Here is a 9370-nt window from a genome sequence, read left to right on the forward strand (position 1 = left end):
AGCTTCCTTGAGAAACTTTCTTGAGAAGCTTCCTTGAGAAACTTCCTTGAGAAGCGTCTTTGAGAAGCTTCCTTGAGAAGCTAGAGCTTAGCTACACACACCCCTCTAATAACTAAGCTCACCTCCTTGAGAAGCTCCCTTGAGAAACTTTCTTGAGAAGTTTTCTTGAGAAGATTCCTAGAGAAGCAAGAACTTGGCTGCACACACCCCTCTAACAGCTAAGCTCACCCCATGCCAAAATATATGAAAATACAAAAAAGTCCCTACTACAAAGACTACTCAAAATGCCCTGAAATACAAAGGTAAAACCCTATACTACTAGAATGGCCAAAATACAAGGCCCAAAAGTAGGAAAGACCTATTCTAATATTTACAAAGAAGAGTGGACCCAACCTTGGCCCATGGGCTCATAAATCTACCCTGAGGTTCATGAGAACCCTAGGGCCTTCTTTAGCAGCTCTAGCCTAATCCTCTTGGAGTCTTCTATCGAATACCCTTGCGGGGTAGGATTGCATCATCCCCTCCCCCTTGGAAAGGATTTGACCTCAAATCCTGAGGTTCTTGATACTCTGGGCTCCTTCCCTCGACACCTATAAAAAGAATAAAAACATATATATTAGTGGTGTTGGGTTAATTTTTTATTGTCTTCCCCTTATCATCTTTGGGCATAGAAGGTGCCGCCCTTAAGATGCCTTGACCTTGGCCTTTCTTTGGATATGAGTCAGAGCCATGAGATTTTGAAGTAGACTTCCTTTTAAGTTATTGCTCTACCCTTATTTCCCAATCTAAGTAAGCCTCTACATTGTCCTTCCTATGGAACTATGGGAGGTTAATGTTAGCCTCTTGAGGCTTTCTTTCCTTTTCTCTCCTATGGGAGTGAGGTCTAAAATGTGACCTATGCCTTCCTTCATAATAGTCACCAAGTTCTTCACTTGGGCTCTTGCAAGAGTCATGACTACTATAGGAGGCATTTTTTTTTCTTAACTCTTTTAGTATTTTCTTTCTTTCTTCTTCCCTTATTTGTTCCTTCTCATCTTGATTTATTTCTACCCTCTCGTTTCCTTTTTCTTTTCTTTCTAGCTTTTCTTTCCATAACTTGAGGGAACTCAACTCATCTAAGATTGTAGATAGAGGGTTCTTATGACTAGTACCTTCACCATTAACACTAGATGAATGATGACTCATGTTGGTTCCAAAGTTGTGGTTCTTTCTTGTTGGGAGTTTGCAAAAGGTAAAAGCTAGGATTTAAAAGAACTCAAGATAAGTGTGATTGTCGCAACCTACCCTTCGACGGGAGGGCGACGCGGGGCTCACGGGTGCATCTTCCAACGGAGGAAGGCGCGCGGAGTCGCTGATCGGAGACATACCCGAATCAAATAAAAATTAAAATGCAGTATCTAAGAAGTGATCCTAGGTCATCTCCCAGTGATCAATGATCAAACAAACATTCATAACATATAATAATAAAACAGTAATGAAATGGGGGGGGTTGTTTGTTTTTGTAATTTAAACAGCAAGCAAACTTGAATTAAAAGAAAATAATAGAACTAAAACATGTTGTTTCCCCTTGATTCAAAAGCAAGTCTCTTATCCTAGGTTATGAGAATTTATCCCTAATCAGTTCAACCACTTAATCCAACCCGAAATTAATTTACTAAGCCAAAATTAACACAAGGCAGTCATTATGTGATTAAGCAACACATACACCAATTAATCCCTCTCACTTGTCCATTAAGCATGAATGTTAATTAAGCATGGAGACAATTAATCAAGCATTAAGCATGCATGGATTAATATCAGCAACAAATACAGAATAATTGGTGAAGGGGAAAAACTGATCAGAATTTCATATTAATAACAAAACCTCAAAGAGAGTTATGCTTAATCCTCAAGAGAAAACAACACTAGAGATTCAACCTTCCATTAACAACAGAAACGAATAGGAAATCAAAGGCAGAAAATGAAACTGGAATGAAAAGCAGCAAACGAAATTGGAACTTGAAGCAGAAAATGAAAATGGAGTTGCTACGTAAACAGTACCATGCGCGTGAACAGTAACACGAAAAAACTGAAAACGAAACCCTACAATATCTCTCTACGTGAACAGTAACCGGACTACCCTTAAAACCCTAGCAGCTGGGCTCACTAAAGGTCACTAGGCCCCAAAGCTTACAAATCTGATTTTTGGGCCCAATAAGGTCTGGTGGCCCAATTATAAAAATACAGCCCAAAAATGAAATAAAATAAAACTGGACGACAAATAAAATTGTCTGCTCTCTTCAAGTCCAAGTCGGTTCAGCCCAATTTCGAATCCAAGCCCAATTGCTTATAATTCTCCTGAAATTAAATTAAAACACAGAATTAGTCAAGTAGGCCCAAATGATAAAACTGCATAATTAATTTGACAATTAAGGCTAATCAGTAATTAAAATGGTGACAGAAAGGGTTAAGAAATAGGAGAAAATGATGACACATCAAATTCCCTCACACTTAGCTTTTTGCACTCCTGGGCAAAATAAAAAAAAAAACAAAGCATAAATCAAGAGAAATTAAAGAGAGACAAACAAACACAAAAACATTTACATATTTCTCAATGAATCTCAAGGAATGAAAAGAGTGGGTAACATCCAACACGTAAAGAGTTACAGAATCAAGGTTGTCATGAAAATCATCCAAGCATCTCAAACATGGAAAGATAGTCAATCAGCTCAAGAATGAAAAGTAATAAAGCCTCACAAGATATGCACTCTATCTCTCAAGTGTCTAGGCTACTGTTTACTCTTAAAGCACCCATGAAAATAAACACCACATAGACTTGGCAAGACTTTAAAATTGACAACCACATCACAAACACATGCACATGAGGATCAAAAGGTCTTTTAAGGTTGTAATGAGGCAAGGACAAGGTAGATGAAAGTATGGGATAGTAGCTAAAACCCAAAGGAATAGAGGAGCAATGAGGAATAAGTGGGAAGTAAGAAAAAGTAGTAAACCCCGAAACCAAAATTAAAAAGTAAACCCAAAACAAAATCAACCAAGTCCTTCAACCAATCCAAGTCTTCAAGCCAAGACCTCATTTATTCAACTTCATTCTTTTTCTATTTTTTCTTCTTCTTTTTTTTTGATTTTTTTTTAACGTGAATAGTAGCATTTGAAAGCATTTGAAAAATAAAGCAACGATTAGGCAATATATGTATATACAACAAGCATGGCCAAAATACATCATCAAGCATGGCCAACAAAAACATATCATCCAATGAAACATACCGCCCCCGCCCCCCCCACACTTATTCCCAAACACAATTCCATAGCTCCAAAACTCCTTAAGGGTAGGGTGAAATCATGGTTTTTCACTTAAGGCTTGTAATGAGCTCAAAACAAAAAAGGGGAACATAGGCTCAAAGGGGCTATCAAAGGAATTAATTCAGGGTAGGCTCATTTGGCTAGAGGCTTATAAGAATAAAATGCCTAAATCATCTCCCAACATGCATGTGAAGCAAGAAGTATCAACAAGAGTCAAGCCAAGGCTACTATGCAAGCAATCAATGGGGCAAAACACACTGAATAAAATAAATGATGATGGCTCAAATTCTCACCAATGTGTAAATCTATCACTTTCAATTTGAACCTTAAAAACTAACTTGACATGTAGAGAAAAACAAGGGTTTCAATTCACAAAATGCCAAGAAACTCCTATTTCAAAAACAATTACCCATTACTTGTACATAACCCAAAATTCAAAGAGGAACATGCAATGTTGTACACAAACATAAAACCAAAATAACAAAATTAACCTAGAACCTAACAAACTTAAACTAGAAAACCTAATAAAATTAAACTAGAATACGCAACAAAATTAAAGAACAATCTTCTCCCCCCTCACACTTAAACAACACATTGTCCTCAATGTAGCACAATCATGAGATCAAGAACAATCAAAGCAATCAATAAAATTTGGACAAGTGCAATAAAAGTAAAGAAAGAGACAGAAGAAAGAAAACTCCCTAATTCATGGCGGAAAAGAAGTAGGGTGAAGTAAGGAGGTCTCCTCCTCCACTACATCCACTAAGGAGGGATTTGTGAGGAATGGTTTCAGCCGGTGTCCATTGACTTTGAAGCTTGTATCTGTGGATTCACTTTTGATCTCAACTGTACCATAAGGAAAAACATTAGTCACCACAAAAGGACCAATCCACTTTGACCTCAACTTACCACTCATGAGTCCGAGCCTAGAGTTATACAATAAAACTTTTTGTCCAACCACAAAGTCCTTCCTAGCTATCAAGCTGTCATGGAACTTCTTGGTGTTCTCCTTGTAGAATTTGGAATTCTCATAGGCTTCTAAAAGGATCTCATCTAGCTCACTTAGTTGCAACTTCCTTTCCTATCCAGCCTAGTCCATAGAGAAGTTACAAGTCTTTACAGCCCAGTAGGCTTTGTGCTCTATCTCTACAGGAAGATGGCATGCCTTGCCAAAGACAACCCGATAAGGAGACATTCCTATGGGTGCTTTGTAGGCAGTCCTATGCGCCCAAAGAGCATCATCCAGCCCGATGCTCCAATCCTTTCTGTTCGGCTGCACAATCTTTTCTAAGATCCTTTTTATCTCCCTGTTTGAAATCTCAGCCTGCCCATTAGTTTGGGGGTGGTAAGGTGTGGAAATTCTATGCATGACCCCATACTTTTTGAGCAAGGCATACATGGATCTGTTACCAAAATGGGTGCCTTGATCACTTATGATGGCTCTAGGGACTTCAAACCTGCAAAACAGATTAGATCTAACAAAATCCACAACAACCTTAGCATCGTTAGTTTTGGTGGGTTTGGCTTCCACCCATTTTGAAACATAATCAACAAGGAGAATATAAACAAAACCAAAAGAGACAGGGAAACACCCCATAAAATCTATACCCCAGACATCAAACACCTCACAAAATAACATGGGTTGTTGAGGCATTTGTTGTCTCCATAAAGGTGAGCCGCCTGCTCTCTGACAAGGCTCATAAGTGCTACAGATTCTCCACGCATCCTTGAAGATGGTGGGCCAATAGAAACCACAATCAAGCACCTTGCGAACTGTCCTCTGTATGCCAAGATGGCCACCTAGTGTAAAAGAATGACAGAATTGCAGGACCGAGTCAATCTCATGGTCTGGAATGCTTCTCCTAATAACCTGGTCACTGCACGACTTCCACAAATAGGGGTAATCCCAAATATAATTCTTAGCATCGCTCTTAATTTTATCATTTTAAGCTTTAGATGATAAGGGAGGAAAAACAGAAGCAACCAAATAATTCATAATATTAGCAAACCAAGGAGTGGGGAAGGAATCATAAATCTTATACAGAATGTACAAATGGTCATCCGAAAAATCATCCCGAATGGGTGAGTCCTCAGACGCATGCTTAATCCTACTCAGGTGGTCAGCCACGAGGTTCTGTGCACCGCTTCGATCACGGATCTCCAAATCAAACTCTTGGAGCCCAAGCATCCACCTGATCAATCTAGGCTTTGATTCAGCCTTCTTCAACAGGTACTTCAGAGCTGCATGGTCAGTATAAACAATAACACAAGTACTAAGCAAATATGAACGAAATTTCTCAAGAGCAAAAACTATCGCTAATAGCTCCTTCTCTGTGGTAGTGTAATTTGCATGGGCAGGATCCAAAGTTCTGGAAGCGTAGTAGATCACCCAAGCCAGCTTGTCAATCTTTTGAGCAAGGACAACCGCCAATGTATAATTGGATGCATCGCACATCAGCTCAAATGGGGCGGTCCAATCAGGTGCCTGAATGATAGGGGTGGTAGTCAACGCACGCTTGAGGCAATCAAAAGCCTCTTTGCACCGGTCATCAAAATCAAACTGCACCTCCTTTTGCAGCAGATTGGATAGTGGAAAGGCCACTTTGCTAAAGTCCTTAATAAAGCGCCTATAAAACCCTGCATGACCAAGAAAAAAACGAACCTTTCGCACGCAAGAGGGGTAAGGAAATTGTGAAATAACAACTATCTTTGCAGGGTCTACCTCTATGCCCCTTCTGGAAATGATATGCCCTAAAACTATACCTTGTTCCACCATGAAGTGACATTTTTCAAAATTCAGCACAAGGTTAGTTTCAATGCATCTATTAAGAACTCTATCCAGACTATCTAAACATGCATCAAAAGAGGATCCATAAATAGTAAAATCATCCATAAACACCTTTATGCAACTCTCTAAAAAGTCACTGAAAATTCTAAGCATACACCACTGGAAGGTACCAGGGGCGTTGCATAGGCCAAAGGGCATCCTCCTATAGGCAAAAGTGCCAAAGGGACAGGTGAATGTGGTCTTTTCTTGATCCTCAGGAGTAATATGAATTTGTAAATAACCAAAAAAACCATCAAGAAAACAGTAATGAGACTTACCTGCCAAGCGCTCAAGCATTTGATCAATGAATGGCAGGGGAAAATGATCTTTTCTGGTTGCCTGGTTCAGCCTCCTATAATCATGCAAACTCACCAGCTGTTCTGCACTCTTGTGGGGATAAGCTCATCCCTCTCATTCTTGATCACTGTGAGGCCTGCCTTCTTAGGAACCACTTGGACTGGACTCACCCACTGGTTGTCAGAAATGGGGTAGATGATTCCAACTTGCAAGAGCTTGGTCACCTCCTTTTTCACCACATCTAGAATGATGGGGTTGAGTCGCCACTGTGGCTGCCTCACTGGCTTAGCTCCATCCTCTAAAAGTATCCTATGCATGCAAGTAGATGGGCTAATACCAGGAATGTCTGCTAAAGTCCATCCAATGGCTTTCTTGTGCTTCTTGAGCACTTGTTACAACTTCTCCTCTTGCTCAGCAGCAAGGGAGGCAGAGATGATCACTGGAAATTTTTCCTTGTCCTCCAAGTAAGCATACTTGAGGTTTGCTAGTAAGGGCTTCAACTCTGGTGTGGGTGGTGGCTGAACAGTGGGAGGAACCAAGGTAGGAGAAGAAGAGGAGGGTTCCTCAGCCTGTACCTCATCAAGCAAGTCAGAAGTATATGTACTTCCTGCAACATGGTTAGTGCATTCTGACTTTAAAAAATCAACATCAAGAGGTACAACACCTAGAAAATCAGAACCAGACTCAAATTCAAATTTACTCTCAGCATAAAAATCAGATACAAGATCAAATTCAAACTCAGATTCAGATTCAATGCATGAGGAATGACAAGTATGCTGATCAGATAAAAATGGATGTTTCCTACCATGAAGAGAATCAAAATCAAACATATAATCATCAACAATATGATCAAGTATCTCAGCATGAAAAATAGAATGATCCTCAGATGGATGTTTCATGGCATCAAGAATGTTAAAATAAACAACAATATCACCAAATTCCATAGACAATGTGCTAGCATAAGCATCTATCTTGGTTCGGCCTGTTTCCATAAATGGTCTGCCTAAAATAATTGGAACTGAACCACGGGAAAATCCCTCTTCCATATCAAGAATATAAAAATCAGCTGGAAAAATAAGTTCACCAACCCGAACCAACACATCCTCTATGAAACCTGTGGGGTGAGCAACACTTCTATTTGCCAATTGAATCACCACACCCGTAGGTTGCAAAGGTCCAAGAGATAAAGAATTGAAAATGGACAGAGGCATGACACTAACTGATGCTCCTAGATCTAGCATGGCATTCTCAAATTTGATGTTCCCAATAATGCAAGGTATATAGAAAGTACCTAGGTCCTTACATTTCTCAGGAATGTGAGGAACAAATTTACCTATCAATGCTGACACATTTCTGCCCATGCTAACCCTTTCATTGCCCTTGAGCCTCCTTTTGTGGGTGCACAGCTCCTTTAGAAACTTGGCATATCTTGGAATTTTCTTGATGGCATCTAGCAGAGGTATGTTCACCTCTACTTTCCTGAAGATCTCCAAGATCTCCTTATCCACTTCTTCCATCTTTTTGTTTGGAATTGCTCTAGGTGGAAATGGAAGAGGGATAGGAGGCTGCTGCAAGTCAGAACTACTAGAAGAAGGTCCACCTGCATGAAAATTTTTGTTAGCTCCCTCATGATCAAGAAACTTTCTCTTTTGTGCAGCTAGCTCATCTTCTTTTTCAGGTGTAGAATGAAGCTTGACAGCCAATCTTTCGCCACTCCCTCCAAAGAATGAAGAAAAGCCTTTAGAAAGATATGATCTTCCTGGACATCAGGGGGCTTCATGGTGGAACAGACAATATGGAACTCCTTAAGATGCTTATGAGGATCTTCACCTGCAAGACCATGAAACTTGGGCAGCAAATGTATTAGTCCAGTCTTGAGAACATATGGAACATCCTCATCAGGATATTGAATGCACAAGCTTTCATAAGTGAAGTCAGGTGCAGCCATCTCCCTAAGAGTCCTCTCACGAGGTGGAGATTGAGTCATGTTCTCAGTATGAAAATTAGCAGCAGAATGCTCAAAATCAGAATGTTCAGAATCACCAGCAACAGAATGCTCAGAATGCACTGAATGCACGAAATGCTCAGAATGCTCAAAATGCACAGAATGATCAGGATGCACACTATGCCTAACTAATCTATGAAAGGTTCTATCTATTTCAGGATCAAAGGTTTGTAAATCACCTGGATTGCCCCTAGTCATGCACTATATGCAGCAAATCATGTAATTCTCAAACAAGCACCAGGGGTAAAAAGGGGGTAAAACTACAACTATACTCAAACAATATCAAAATGAGCTGAAAATTTGTGAGCAAAACCCTAAAATCATGAAAAGATAGCACAAAAATTTTCAGATAAAAATTCAAAGTATAACTATGAAAACTGCCAAAGAAAAGTTTAGAAAAATAGGACAATAATACTTAAAAAAAAACTTAGTAAACAACTGATTTCTTAAGCGCTGAGAACTGCAACTGGCACTAGTGGGTTGGGGCTGCATGGGAAATTTTTTTCTACCCCAAATTCATATATAATAATAGTCATTCTGATAACCAGAGTAAAAGTTATGGTCATTTTGAGTTTTGCTAAAAACAAGTTCCCAATTTTTTTTTTTATCTCTCAAATTCAGCCACACCAAGTGCTTCTGGTATTTTTCACACAAAATATGGATCAAAAGAAACTACCACACAAAAAATCAGCCAAAATAACAACTCTAGCTATCAAAACAAAAATTGCCAATTAATTAGCAAAATTCGACACTGTTCATAGCACTATTCACAACACTCTTCACCTCTAAACAACGGAGAACCACGAAATTTCACCAGGAGACACCTTTGAACAGGGGACAAGACTGAAAAAAAAATCAGAACACTAAACAACAGAACTACACATAAAACAACTAAATACTGCAAATTAATCACATAACACAGATTTTATAAAAACAAA

The sequence above is a fragment of the Glycine max genome, chromosome 20 (assembly GCF_000004515.6).
Source record: "Glycine max cultivar Williams 82 chromosome 20, Glycine_max_v4.0, whole genome shotgun sequence".
Lineage (NCBI taxonomy): Eukaryota > Viridiplantae > Streptophyta > Magnoliopsida > Fabales > Fabaceae > Glycine > Glycine max.